Here is a 14,192-nt window from a genome sequence, read left to right as displayed (position 1 = left end):
TCAGCATTTCATTTTTCCGATAGCCCTTTACCCCGACATCTCATCTTTCCGACAGCCCATTATTCCGACAGTTCATGATCATTATTCCGACATCTCATTTTTCCTACATTGCATCTGTAATGTATGGAATTATTACCTCCTCCATAAGACCGACTACGATCTCGATATTATGTGTGGGTCACTGGCACGTGCTCTAGAAAAAAAATCCTATATACCTCAATATAACACAGGAATATACATGTTGACATTTTCTTTCTGAGACAAGTGCCAGTGTTGTGGTTGTCCGCTTAGATACCGATTATTCTTATCATGACAATGTAGGATGTTAGTCTCAGTGTCTTGAAACTTACACACATGCTTATTGAACGGATTAGTCCTTATCCTCGCCCCTCTTTCAGTTTACGGTTGGAATTTAAGTTGTCTTTATATTTTGGTGTTTCTGTACATTGACATTCTGTGCTGTTCTAGTCCAAAGTTTTGTTTTTTTCTTTAGATTCACCTTCTTTTCAACAGATTGTCGGTAGCACTGTCAGTCTCAGTTCTAGGATAGCACTGTATGACTCAGCTCGAGAGAAGTACTGTCAGACTCAGTTCTAGGGTAGCACTGTCACACTCATTTCTAGGGTAGCACTGTCAAACTCAGTTCTAGGGTAGCACTGTCAGTATCAATTCTAGGGTAGCCCTGTCGGACTCAGATCTAGGGTAGAACTATTGGACTCAGTTCTAAGGTAGCACTGTCAGACTCAGTTCTAGGGTAGCACTATTGGACTCAGTTCTAGGGTAGCGCTGTCGGACTCAATTCTAGAGTAACACTGTCACTCTCATTTCTAGGGTAGCACTGTCGGACTCAGTTCTAGGGTAGCACTATTGGACTCAGTTCTATGGTAGCACTGTCAGTCTCAGTTATAGGGTAGCACTGTCAGAATCAGTTCTAGGTAAGCACTGTATGACTCAGTTCTAGGGTAGCACTGTATGACGCAGTTCTAGGGTAGCACTGTATGACTAAGTTCTAGGGTAGCACTGTACGACTCAGTTCTAGGGTAGCACTGTATGACTCAGTTCTAGGGTAGCACTGTATGACTCAGCTCGACAGAAGTACTGTCAGACTCTGTTCTAGGGTAGCACTGTCAGAATCAGTTCCAGGGTAGCACTGTTAGACTCAGTTCTAAGGTAGCACTGTCAGACTCATTTCTAGGGTAGCACTGTCATACTCATTTCTAGGGTAGCACTGTCATACTCATTTCTAGGGTAGCACTGTCGGACTCATTTCTAGGGTAGCACTGTCACACTCAGTTCTAGGGTAGCACTATTGGACTTAGTTCTAGGGTGACACTGTCACTCTCAGTTCTAGGGTAGCACAGTCATAATCAGTTCTAGAGTAGCACTGTCAGAATCAGTTCTAGAGTAGCACTGTCGGACTCATTTCTAGGACTGCACTGACAGACTCATTTATAAGACAGCATTGTCACACTCATTTGGACTCAGACGCACTATTGGACTCAGTTCTAGGGTAGCACCGTCAGTCTCAGTTATAGGGTAGCACTGTCAGAATCAGTTCTAGGGTAGCACTGTATGACTCAGATCTAGGGTAGCACTCAGTCTGTATGACTCAGTTCTAGGGTAGCACTGTATGACTCAGTTCTAGGGTAGCACTGTATGACTCAGTTCTAGGGTAGCACTGTATGACTCAGCTCGAGAGAAGTACTGTCAGACTCAGTTATAGGGTAGCACTGTCAGAATCAGTTCTAGGGTAGCACTGTTAGACTCAGTTCTAAGGTAGCACTGTCAGACTCATTTCTAGGGTAGCACTGTCATACTCATTTCTAGGGTAGCACTGTCATACTCATTTCTAGGGTAGCACTGTCGGACTCATTTCTAGGGTAGCACTGTCACACTCAGTTCTAGAGTAGCACTATTGGACTTAGTTCTAGGGTGACACTGTCACTCTCAGTTCTAGGGTAGCACTGTCATAATCAGTTCTAGAGTAGCACTGTCAGAATCAGTTCTAGAGTAGAACTGTCGGACTCATTTCTAGGATTGCACTGACAGACTCATTTATAAGACAGCATTGTCAGACTCATTTCTAGGGCAGCACTGTCAGACTCATTTCTAAGACAGCACTGTCAGACTCATTTTTAGGACAGCACTGTCAGACTCATTTCTAGGACAGCACTGTCAGACTCATTTCTAGGGTAGCACTGTCAGATTCATTTCTATGGTAGCAGTGTCAGACTCATTTCTAGGGTAGCACTGTCAGAATCAGTTCCAGAGTAGCAGTCACTCTCAGTTCTAGGGTAGCACTGTCAGAATCAGTTCTAGAGTAGCACTGTTGGACTCATTTCTAGGGTAACACTCAGACTTATTTCTAGGGTAGTTCTGTCGGACTCATTTCTATGGTAGCACTGTCGGACACATTTCTAGGGTAGCACTGTCGTACTCATTTCTAGGACAGCACTGTCGGACTCATTTCTAGGACTGCACTGACAGACTCATTTCTAAGACAGCACTGTCGGACTCATTTCTAGGGCAGCACTGTCAGACTCATTTCTAGGACAGCACTTTCGAACTTATTTCTGGGTCAGCACTGTCAGACTCTTTTCTAAGACAGCACTGTCGGACTCATTTCCAAGACAGCACTGTCAGACTCATTTCTAGGACGGCACTGTCAGACTCATTTTCTAGGGTAGCACTGTATGACTCATTTCTAGGGCAGCACTGACAGACTCATTTCTAAGACAGCACTGTCGTACTCATTTCTAGGACAGCACTGCTAGACTCATTTATAATACAGCACTGCCAGACTCATTTCTAGGACAGCACTGTCAGACTCATTTCTAGGTCAGCACTTTCGGACTCATTTCTAGGGCAGCACTGTCAGATTCATTTCTCGGGCAGCACTGTCATTTATTTCTAGGGCAGCACTGTGACACTCAGTTTTATATTGATTATGAACTTACTTAGTTACCCAGAGGGGTTACTTTATAAACACTCTTATTGAAGATGAAGCCATGAATATTTTAAACTACTCCGTTATATGTTACCTGTAAAATGGCGCAAATGCATTTTTTTTTATCTTTTTGCACGAATGAAATATAATCTTTGGGCGCAATACGATAAGATCATGCAAGTTATCAGATCATAAACTTTCAATGGTAATTTTCAACGCAATGTAAAAACAGAAACACACAATATAATATTACTAGTATGCATTTGCACTAATTACCTGTTTGCACATTCTATAATTATTATGTGTCACATACTTGGACAATGATTTACGGATGACAATGAAAAGAATGGCCATTGGACATATTAGATTGCATTGTATGTCATAATCACTTGTATTAGGATAAGTATGCTATAATTTCTTACATGAATGAAAGTTTTTAGTGACACTTTTATCATGAAAAACTTTCCCAATGCTATATTTTCCAATAGGAATGTGATTCCTTTTTCATGTGAAATAAATGCTATAATATGGCACAATAAATCCTTACAAAGCTACGGAAGCCGATAAGGGCCATTAAAAAAAAATGTCGTAATTACGACATAGCATGTCGTAATTTTGACATAACATGTCGTTATTTCTATGGTAGCACCGCTATGTCGTAATTTCGACATAACATGTCGTTTAACGACATCGCTTTGTCGTAATTTTGACATACATGTATCATGTCGTAATAACAACATCGCAATATATAAAAGAATATGTATAATGATTGCTAAGAGACTAAATGATACAGAAATTAACAACTATAGGTCATCATAATGCCCCCAATAATTAGAAAAGCCCCCGCATAGTCAGCTATAAAAGAGGGAGGAAAGATACCAGAGGGAGAGTCCCCGAAATGCTGTGTGGCAGACAATAATATTTAAAATCAATTATTAGCTCCCTTGGTAAAACTTCAAATTTCATATTTAATGTATTTCATTGTTAAATAATTTACATGAAGCTTAATAAGTATATATTTGTTAACTGTATAGCTTTTGCTATTTGAATTCATTGGTTAAAGATTTTTATTCATATTGTAAAGTTTAATATTTACATCGTCGTAAAATCTTTGGTTACCTTCTTTGGATACCTTCAGTGAGAAACTTATATATTTTTTAGATCCGATTTATGTTTAGAAAATTACCTGCCGTGGAAGGGCTGTACCGCAAGACAGATTTGATATAAACTGATACTACGAGGAATTATATGAGGACTGACATTGCATGCCAAGTCCCTATAAGTAAGCGCAAACTACATGGATTGTTGTGATAAGGGTGAATTGAAGTATTGATTGCTCTATTTTTACTTTCAAACGTTGGGCACGATGTTCCTACAACACGACGTCACACTTAAAATGCGGCGTCAAAGAGGATTTTTGACTTCGTTTAATTTTTGCACGTTTTATTCGGTTTTTTATATTGTTGGTTGATTCTGGTTCTGTTCGTTTTGTGATGTCATTTTATCGAAAATTACCTCGAGTTGTGGAAATCGATTTAATAATGTTTACCCTTTAAGTTATTTCAACTAAAATGCGGTACTGTCGCAAGTAATGTAAGAAGGAAAGATGAGACGGAAGTACATGTATACGGTTTTCCATATTTTTTTTATCATAGGATGTTTAACTTTCAAGGTGCATATCATCTGTCATTGTAAAATTTCTATATCTTAATTCAACCCCAATACAAATATATCTGACACTCTGCAAGTAAATCGAACATTTTTACCCTTGGTTAAATTTGAATAGAATTGTATTTTCTCTGGCATATAAGTTGTCGAAATACACCCCTTCAATTACTTGAACCTTGGCTTGAGAATTATTTCCAAAGTCATCTATAGTGTTTAACTTCTGGTATACATTTTAAAATATAGTAATCTATAGTGCGGTGACAGAAGTGTAAAAAGTCGTCTAGATCGCGAGTTTAATCTCCCCAAATAACACACGGCTAAAAATGGTCTTAACTTAAAGACAAATATGTCTTCTTTAGTTTTTGCCCTGTCGTCAGAATTTCGTACGGTCACTTTTTTCTAAAAAGTCGTTTTAATGACTGGTAGTATATTGGAGAGTTTCAACCCCCCTTTTCAAAATGAAAAAAATGTGTATGTTTGCTTACATTTAACTGAAATAGTTTTTCTTGAAGCTATCTTCATATGTCAAAATATTCCATTCAGTATTTTATTTTCTTCTAATCTATAAAATTTGCGAAGTTTAGACTATTTAAAATTGAGGTAATTTTAATTGCAAATTCAGACTCAAACTTTAGTTTCCTCTTCATAGTAGTAATAAAAATTATCCCATAATATTTTAAGCATATAATATTTAATAAAACTAATCAGTGATAAAAATTTCGGAACCAGAATATGAAAAAAACCTTAAGAAATCAATGGAAAAAGAATGGAGTAAAAATCTTCAATTTCAACACGGAACTCAATCACTTGCCTTCCGTCACATTTTGTGTATTAGTCAATAATTTGCTCTCAAATGATATATGGAATTACTACCTTTTTTGCTATTATATACACATATTTTCAATTAAAGTGCACTGATATATGCCACATACTTTGTTTGTATATGTTTATATTCTATGTTTTTTTCGTTATAAAACATCAAATATACTTTGTCAGAAAAGTCTTATTGTAAAATCAAAATAATTGACGGATAGTTTCAGTAAATATTCCGTGATATGTCAAGTCCTTTGCAACTTGCTCCATTAAGTTCAAAGAAAAGACAAAAGTCGTTACATTTTATGCAGTGCTTAATATGCCAAAAAAAAAAACCTCGATTGAAATTTTGAGTCAATTCACCAGTTTAGGGAAGTCGATTTTTGTATTTGCATTGCATAAAAGATTGGATGAAGTGAATATCAAGCTGTTTCATGCCAATAGCTGTTAATTTGAAGAACTCCGTGCAGGCAGTTTATCATCGTTCATGCTACAAAACTTACACAAGTAAACATATGTGTTCCCCCTTTTAGAGCGAGGAAGCTTCTAGTCTAATATTTAATGATGACATACAACTATCTGACTGTTGTCCCTCAGTTTCGGGTATTTGTACACGTTCTACATGTTCTAGAATGCAGTCGTTCAACTGGAGCGCTTGTATATTTTGTTGCAACAAAACATTTTAGAAAGATAAAAAATTACTCAAGTTTGAATCAGATGAGCGTATTAAAAAATGTTTTATCCGTGTCAGATAAAGTTAAAGTTGAAATAGTTTCCCGTCCATCCTTTAAACTTCAATCACTCTGTCATTTTGGTTGCATTACAAATTATTTGCTAAAAACGTAAAAAAAAAAAATCCAAACTCGTGGAAGCAGATATCTCAAAACACGATACTGCTTTTAGTAATTTTATTTTGGCTATTGACAACGATTTAATGGTCATTCCTCATGACACCGTTACTCGATAAATATAGATCATTTCTTCCGGCTGATTCTAATTCAAAATATTCTACATGTAAAATGCAGTCTAAACTAATTTATGTCTATAGAAATTCAGTTGTCAAACAACTTCAACAAGTTCAAGGCAAATATAACATAATATTTAGTAGCAAAATAACTATTTAAGATGCCATATAAGCTTCTAGTCAATTAAAAACTGACCTCAAAATCTCAATTTCAACTGTAATAGACACAAATAACGGACAGATATTTCATTCCGCTGCAAGTTTACTTAGAAAAGACATCGAAACTCTAAAGAAGACTACCCAACTTCGGATGAATTGTCTCTTCCTTCTTAATTCAGCCAATGCCTTCGTATTTATTGCAATTCATTCTATGGTTACTCATTGAAAATGCATACAGCCAAGACTATTCTCAGGAAAGGGCACGAGAGCAATTGCGGAAATGCTAAGCAATTGATGAGGTAATCGTTTTTGTTTTACTCCTTTTCATTTAGGATTGGCTTTACAAATGTACCATGAGTTTGGTTCAAAACACCTTGTTGAAACATTGAATGCCAATGGATTTTATGCTACTTAAAGTAAAGTGCGACGCTATCTAATGTGTTGCCAATCATGAAATTGAGCGAATTCAAGATAGTGTGTACGTCTCGTATAATGTTTCTCCAGCATCTTTGCAGACAAGCATATGGATGTCATTACACCTTCCTAAACCCCCTTTAAGATCTCTTTTAAAATCTTGGATGAATTGATAGGGATGGTTTGAAGCTGATATTTTTTTAGGAACAAATGTCTTCGGACTTCCTACAATACCTTGTCTGTACTTGTAAAGAAAAACTCAAAGTAACGTGTTTGCTTTGAGCAAAACCTTTCATGTGCAGAACTGTGGCCATGAGTGAAATGTGTAGAAATATTAAAACATGTCTTGTGACGGTTGATGAAAATGAAGATGATGGAGATAACGGTTGATTTGGTATAAAGCTTGTTGCACTGGTACACACGGTTCCAGTCTCGAGGTTAGGGGAGTGTTTGCGTGCCCATAAAAAAGTTAAACCCCGCCAATATCTGTATGTGTCTGTTTCAAGTCACGAGACGGTAATGCAGTGTTTGTCGTTTGTTTCTATATACTATATTTGTTTCTTTCTTATTTATTTTGTACATTAATCAGGTCGTTAGATTTTTTGTTTGTTTTACATTATTCATTTCGGGAATTGAAGACTATGCAGTATGAATTTTACTCATTGTTGAAGCCCGTACGGGACCTATAATTGTTTTATGTCTCATTTGGTTTCATTTGGAGAGTTGTCTCATTTGCAATCATATCACATCTTCTTTTTTTTATATGGAACACTTTTGAAGTTTGGAGTACGTTGCAAGGGAAAAAAGGGGGGATATAGTTACAAAACCTATAATGTAATAGATATTAACCAGAGTTGAATACACAACAAAAGATAATACTATGGTAGCAGTCATAATTGTGAAAAAAAAAAAAAAAAAAAAATCAACGAGTAGTCTATAAAAAACACTGAAGTATCCGCAAATTCAATTTGAGGTCATATTTGACTGTAGTGTTCTATGGCTTTGGTTTGATGACTCACCCACTATGATAGTTTAAAAAATAATTTTAAAGTATTGTCCTGCATGACACTTGATTTTTACCTGAAATTGATATTTTTCATAAGGTTAAGGTGCTCTAAACATTTTATAGGTTGAAAACTTGATTTTTGAAGTTTTGTTTATAAAAAGTCGTTTTACGATTTTTTTGATAAAAAAAAATCTCAATGATTAAGGTTTATGTATAAAAACAAACATTACTAAAGCCAAAACAGTATCATTTGTATATAGGTAGAGTTTAGAAATAGAAAAAAATGTCAAAATTGAAACTCTCCCAAACTTTCACAGATTTTTACATATGACCTTTGACCTCAATTTAAAAAAAATGTGACCATATCAAGTCCTGACGACAGGCATATTATTATAGTACACGATTTCCTCTTTCCAATGATATATTATGTAGGTGTCTGTTCGGTGGGGAGATTAAATTCCAAAAAATCTGCCTTCAGTCACCGCACTACTACTCCTGGATCGTCCGCGAAAACGGCAAATATAATCCCGGGTTTTTATTACTTCGATGAAACGGTTTTCGTCGCTGTTTTGGATTCGTCTTTCAATTACCTCCATTTCATGCACAAGTTTATATTGACGAAAAGTTCCGGCTTCGCTAGTACAGAAATTACTTTCATCACGACAGTTATAACATGAATAGCAGGACAAATCGCGAAGTAAAACATTCCGTGAACTGGTATTAAGTCTTTTAATATTGGTGATTGCACCTTACTGAAGTGACGACTTTAAATGATCTATTTCCGTAACATAAATTTCAATTCGCATTTTTACATTTAGAGGACTTTCTTGGTGTCTCCAATTTGTCTTTGCACAAGTTGGACGAAGTTCATGTAATGGGATTTTTCGCCATTTCCCAATTCTTTTGAATAAATCGTTAAAAAAGCTATAAACGATTAATAAAATTGCAAAATTTAACCTGTGTCGAACCTATGTCCCCGGGCGGAGTCTATAGCAACATGCACTATTCTTTTTTTTCGGCAGCAATCATCAACCTCTTTTTCCAAATTTCATAACACGATTTGTTTTAATCATCATGAACATTTAATTGAAACTTTAGCACATGTAAGGTCGGAAATTAGCGTCTTTAGGATTTTAGACGTTTTCAGACGTTTGGACAAACTGGCTACCGTTTTGTAATGTGTGGAAGCATTTAATTCCTGTAAGACCAAATATGTAGGTAATAAGAAAAGAATCTTGGCATTTTTTACTCTTCGTGTATCTAATTTTTGTTTTTATCCATTATAAAAAATACGCGTTAACTACTTTGAAAAATGAAATATCAGCTCGAACGAAATAGCTACTGTTTGAAAAACGACTGTGTAGAGAAGATTTTATTGAATCAGTAATATTTGAACTCACATGAGGCAAATATTTGTACTTATGTTAGATATTATTATTTTCCTACTCTTTTTATTCATTTTCTGCTATATCTACTTATAAAATTCACTTTCAGTCGTTGAGTTAATGAAAAACGTCGTTGTACATTTTTCTTATTCCAGCTTAATATGCAGCCACCGAGTCAAATGAAATTTGGCAAAATAACGGCTTTAACGCCACAAAGAACCAACACATGTCGTTCTTCCTGCTAAGAATCAAGAAGATCAGAGAATAAGAAATAGGATCACTATACATAAGAGTTAAAACAGTTTTTCATAAATGTAACGTTGGACATTCGGTTTTTTTTTCACATAGTTCTCCCATTTTAATCCTCAAATATACTAGATATATATTACTTAGTATATGATCAAGAGCTGTAGAAACATAATTTAAAACATATATTGAATTTGTTACAATATTGGTTCGTGTTTTCTAACATTTTTATATTGTTTTGCGGATGAAATTTCGAAGATTCTGTTTTAAATCCTAGGGGTTGTAGGAACATCTTGCCCAACGTTTGAAAGTAGAAATAGAGCAAGCAATACTTCAATTCACCCTTATTACAAGAAGCCATGAACCTTGCGCTTATTTATAGGGAGATGGAAAGCTTGGCTTGCCTTGGTAGGACTGAATGTCAGTCCTCACAAAATTCCACATATTCTTCTTCCAACATATAGAAGTTTATATCGACCTTGTCTAGCTAGACAGCTCTTCTATGGCCGGTAACTTATCAAACTTATATATTAAAGTGTTTAACGACCTTGACTGGCTTTTCAGCCCTCGCACGGTCGGAACACTTAGATGGGATCTATAAAATATATAAACGAGGGACGAAAGATACCAAAGGGACAGTCAAACTCATAAATCTAAAACAAACTGACAACGCCATGGCTAAAAATGAAAAAGATAAACAAACAACAGCACACATGACACAACATAGAAAACCAGAGAATAAACAACACAAACCCAACCAAAACACTATGGGTGATCTTAAGTGCTCCGGAAGGATAAGGTTTCTCATTGAATCTATCCAAAGAAGGTAACCAAAGATTTTGCGACGATGCAAATATTAAACTTTACAATATAAATAAATATCTTTAACCAATGAATTCAAATAGCAAAATATATGCAATTAACAATATTTACTTATTAAGCTTCATGTAAATTATTTAACAATGAAATACATTAAATATGAAATTTGGAGTTTTACCAGGGGAGCTAATAATTAATTAATGACACTGTCTGCCACACATCATTTCGGGGGCTCTCCCTTTGGTATCTTTCCTCCCTCTTTTATAGCTGACTATGCGGGGCTTTTCTAATTATTGGGGGCATTATGATGACCTATAGTTGTTAATTTCTGTGTCATTTAGTCTCTTTGCAATCATGATACATATTCTTTTATATATAGCGATGTCGTTATTACGACATAGCTATGTCGTAGTGATGTCGTTATTACGACATGATATGTCGAAATTACGACATAGCGATGTCGTTATAACGACATAGCGATGTCGTAATAACGACATGTTATGTCGAAATTACGACTATTAATTACGACATAATTTTTGTTTGAATGGCCCTTATCGGCTTCCGTACAAAGCAGATACGCCAACAGTTATTCTTGACAGGTTCGATGGTACTGGCAATGACAGGTTCGATGGTACTGGCACAATATAACTTTTTTATTAGTTTTTCGGCGCTATCAATCAAATAATGTTTTTTCACTCAAAGGAATGGGAGAAATCTGGATTCAGTATATTTTTATTGTCATCTGATTGACCACAATATTTTAGTGTATCAAAGTGGGTATCCTAATATTTTGTATCATGAAGATTATGACACACGTATTATAATCGAATAAAGAACGAAGAAGGAACAGGGTATTCATCGAGCGCTGAAACGGGTACAATCGAGCGGAAAGACTTATTTTACCTTTTAGAACCCATATAGTTACAATCAGAGACAAGAAATAAATTGAAAATGTTTTTGTAAAGAAGCAATGTATAACACACGGATTATAAGCGAATAAGTAACGAATAAGTAACAGGATGTAATTACTAGTAGTCAAGCGCTAAAACAGGAACACACGCGCTAATATGTATATTCACCTTTAAGAACCAACTTTACCACCAGAGACAAGAAATAAATTGAAAATCTTTTTTAAAGGTGCAATGTATAACACACGTATTATAATCGAATAAGGAACGAATAAGTAACAGGGTATTAGTTGAGCGGTGAAACGGTTACATACACACGAATAGGGTTATTTCACCTCTTAGAACCCATAGTTATCACAAGATACAAATTTTTTTTTCAAGAATGTGCAACGTATAACAAACGTATTATAAGCGAATAAGGGACGAATAAGTGACAGGTTATCAGTCAAGCGCTGAAACGGCTACATACGCGCTCTGAGGGATATTCACGTCTTAAAACCCATAGTTACAAAAAAATATAGCACCAGAGACAAGCAAAAATGGAAAATCCATTTTTGAAAGGTGCAACGTATAACAAACGTATTAAAAGCGAACAATTAACTAATCAGTTACAGGATATCCGTCTAGCTGATACGGGTACATACGCGCCAATATGGTTATTTCACGTCTTAAAATCCATAATTACCATCAGAGACAAGTAAACAATTTGAAAATCCTTTTTTTTTTTTTTTTTTTATTGTGCAACGTATAACAAACGTTTTATTATCGAATAAGTAACGAAAAAGTAACAGAGTATTAGTCGAACGCTGATACGGGTACATACGCGCTAATAGGGTCAGTTTACCACTAAGAACCAATAGTTACCACCAGAGACAAGAAAAATAATTAACAATCTTTTTTTTAAATGCACATATAAAACACTTATTATAAGCAAATAAGAAACGAATTAGAAACACGGTATTAGTCTAGCTCCGAAACGGTGCACACGCGGTCACATTTTTGCCTTTAAGAGTACATGAAACGACATATAGGACCAACAGGAATATTTCAATTTTCACTATTTTTCGTAACGTTGTGACAATTATATAAGGAAACCATTTCACAACGCATATCTACTCCCATGACACAGTTTTGTTTACTCTCATTTTTATCAACGACATCGCAGTCTTGATCAATTCGGAAAGAGTATCAATGGCGAAAGCTATTCGAGTAAATGTTCGACTTCGTCCGTCATCTGTCATCTGTCGGGCGTCCGCAGGACCTTTGATAAAAAAACCGTCAAATTTGTATGACTTTTATTTAACGAAATGGTTTAATATCTATACTATTAAACGAGAAGACCTCATTTTGTGTGTCAATTTTCTTCTTCCCACAATAAGTTAATCATCATGCCTATAGGTACCATGCAGAGTCGCATTTGTCATCCATTCTTATGACTATTCAGTTTGGGATATTTTTGGGGAGAAAAACCAAAATAAAGGTGTTCGGATATTGTTCCGTCATCAGACCGACTTTTAAGTCATACATGATTATCGGTTTTAACATTGAGAACTAATCGTATGATAGATAGCAAAAATGAAAAATAAATAAACCAATCAGAGCGTTGTCCATATCGTGGTTTTCAGGTCGTAAGAACCACTACTATTATACCTTGGTTTTAACTGAATTTTAATGAGTACTTTGGCAACAAGGGAGCGGGGTTAAATTGTTTCCAAGTACCTATGAATTTTGATAACTTTTCTAAAATTCTCCAGGCACAAAATCTTTTACAACCTATGAATTTTGGATGTTACAGTAGTATATTTACATAAAAATTCTAAGTTCAAAGGTTCATAACTTCTTGAAAAATTCCATCTTAATTTCCTATCGATATGCACATCTGAAAAGTATGTCCTTATTATCTACAAAGTTTCATAAAATTCTGTTGTGTGCACGTGGTTACAGGGGAGTTGCGATGACAATCTGTTACAGTAGTATATATATTGAGGCAAATAAGTACAAAGGGGCGTAACTCTTAGAAAAAATATGAATCAAAATTTCTTGTCGATATTATTATAATTTTATCATAATTGTCCTTGTCCTTTTATTCATTGTTATTAATGAATTTTGATTTTCAGGATTCATTTAATCTCTGCTGCGGTCATTTAATTGCATTTTGTTTATTTGTCAGGAGAAATAGGGTTAACCATAAATATTATTATATCTATGGTTCAACACACTAAAGTGACGATCAACATGGGTGTAAATTATCGCACCCAATAAACTTATAATTATAACTGTTATACAAAGAAGTATGTTAATCCAGCTATAATCTCTTTTTGGAAATCATAAGGGAAAATTAGAAAAACATGCGATTTGAATTTTTATTATTAAGGTTGCATCTTTCAAATTTCGAGAGATCAGGGTAAATTTACATTAATTTTACATCGCCGGAATTTAACACTGACTTAATGTCCTTTGATTTTGTGAGTCTTTGTTTACTACTTGGTTTTTGATTGTTATTGTCCTACTCAACTTAACCGAGTATTCAAATAAACCTTATTCGACTCATCAAAAGTATATATTTGACTAGAACCGAGAAATACCATCGACTCATCCGAGTTTTCGACACAACCGAATTCGACACAACGAGGTTCGACTTACAAGTAGACATAATATTGATTAGGTTCTTTTTATGTCCTTTTTTGTTTCACAGCTCCTTAATTGTCCAGTTGATACACCCTTAGCGTTCATATATTCAGCTTTGAACGCTCGTGATGTTTATTAACCCAGATAAATGGGGCTTCGGACGCATAGAATTTGAAACGTGTGGTTTTGATTATTTACATCCTGTTGCTGACTAACCACATGGCAGGTTCGTGCT

Source organism: Mytilus edulis, chromosome 6 (assembly GCF_963676685.1).
Source record: "Mytilus edulis chromosome 6, xbMytEdul2.2, whole genome shotgun sequence".
NCBI lineage: Eukaryota > Metazoa > Mollusca > Bivalvia > Mytilida > Mytilidae > Mytilus > Mytilus edulis.
Note: the sequence above shows the minus strand (reverse complement) of the source record.